Below are 1,864 nucleotides of genomic sequence, written 5' to 3'. Positions count from 1 at the left end.
ATCACCTAGACCCCAGAGCTGATCACAAGTCAGCTCTATTCTTTCATTGTGTATGTGTGTAGGGGGGTAGGATGGAAACAGATACAGAAATGACAGTGAAGTGTCTTTAAATTTTAGCTGCATCTAAGTTTTTTCTTAATATTTGACTGTTAGAAGTCTGTTCATAATGTAAATACAATTTTCTTTGTAGAGTGTGCTGAGATTTCTAGTCGACAGACATTTTTTAAAATCAAATACAGGAAATCTGGGGTTTAGAAACCAAAGATATATATTTGGTTAACATATGTACACATATATGATAACTATATGTGCATATATTATATGAATATATTCATCTCATAGTCATTATTCTTACACCAGGCCAACTTTGATTCCCATGGCAGCCATTCATGGCTTTTTCAAAGTTGGCTTCCCAGTTGTATCATTTCAGCGTTAGCTGTCTCTCCTTAGTATATTAGACAGCACTGTGGTTCTGCCTTAGTGAGCTCAGTAGAATGACAGCTGTCTTCCAGCTACAGCAAGACCTCCATGAGAGTAGAGGCTCTAGCTTTGTGTGTTTTGCCATGTGTTGTTCCCAGTACCTATCAAGATGGCTTCTTCAAAGTCTAAACTCAGTAAATAAACTCAGTTTATTGAATTAGTCCACTGGCAAAGAATTCCAACTCCTGTTATTCTTGAGGCTGAAGCAAGAAGACCAAAAGTTCCAGGACTGCCTGAGCTGCAGAGTAAATGTGTGTTGGCTGGGTTTCTCAACAACAGGAATAATAGTTTAAAGCTCTTAGGACAATCCCTGATTTGCAGTAAGCTATCAGCGAAGCTAAGCTGTTATTTGTAATTAACATTCCCAAAGGCATTCAGTATAAAAAAAAATTAATACAAAGCAACTATCATTCCTTTTTTAAAAATTTATTTTAATCACCCGTAAAAATCTACAGAATTTGTCAAGAATAGAGGTACTCTGGTTAGCAATCAAAAGGATTTAAATATGAATGCAATCCGTAAGAACAGTAACAACAACAAAAATAGAGCAATCTTTTTTTCTCAGTAAAAATAGGCCAGTCGCTAGAAGGTAGCATTCTGTGAAGACATTATTTTGAAGCCCTAGTCAAAGGAGCCTGTGAAATTTACCACTGGGTTTCTACTTCATGCCTAGAGAACCTTATGAAAAGCAGTCCTGACACAACAGAATGACATTTGCAGAATGTAATACTGGAGTGAGAGAACTGAGGTTGATGGCTACAATCACATTCCTGTGTATTAAACTCTTACATCTTAATTATTCATTCAGTTCATTGGTCCAATAGCATAAAAATAGAGAACAGCGTCTTGAAATTTATCTCATTCCATGTTCAAAGACAAATGGCTTAACCATACTTCCCATTATTTTTTGGAGGCCAGTCCTTGTTTACAGTCTGATGGCAAGCACGTGCTGGTAGTTTCCAAAGCTACTATATGAAGAGGATGCTGAAGGCAATCACTATACAGCATATGGCGAAATAAGGACTCTTGCATTCACCAATTCTGGCACACTTCCAAAATATTCCCAATAATCCAGTTTTATTTCAGTCCAGGATGCTGGGTGCCAGGGATCGGATATAAGCACACATACATATAAGCAGCAACATTATAGTCAATAGACTCTGAAATTTGAAAATGGTAGACATAGTGAGGCCGGTGCTAGTCCAGCCACCCCAACTATCATTCCTGCTTGGGAAATTCTGATATGAGCTATTCTTTTGACGATTTAGGTAATAAACAAGAAAAGAAAGCATTGGACAGGGGTTCATGATCAACATCAACTTCTAGATGGAAAAAATGGGGACATTAGAACAAGAAAGATTGGAAGTCCTTCAGTTTATGTGTT

General features: G+C 37.3%; 1 pseudogene; it reads right to left on the bottom strand.

Annotated features, from left to right (window-relative positions):
• Positions 1–1,448: 1,448 nt before the first annotated feature.
• Positions 1,449–1,664, bottom strand: LOC110325885 (annotated as a pseudogene).
• Between the last annotated feature and the right edge of the window lie 200 nt (positions 1,665–1,864).

This window comes from Mus pahari, chromosome 8, assembly GCF_900095145.1.
Source record: "Mus pahari chromosome 8, PAHARI_EIJ_v1.1, whole genome shotgun sequence".
NCBI lineage: Eukaryota > Metazoa > Chordata > Mammalia > Rodentia > Muridae > Mus > Mus pahari.
Note: the sequence above shows the minus strand (reverse complement) of the source record. Positions and strands in the feature narration are given on the sequence as shown.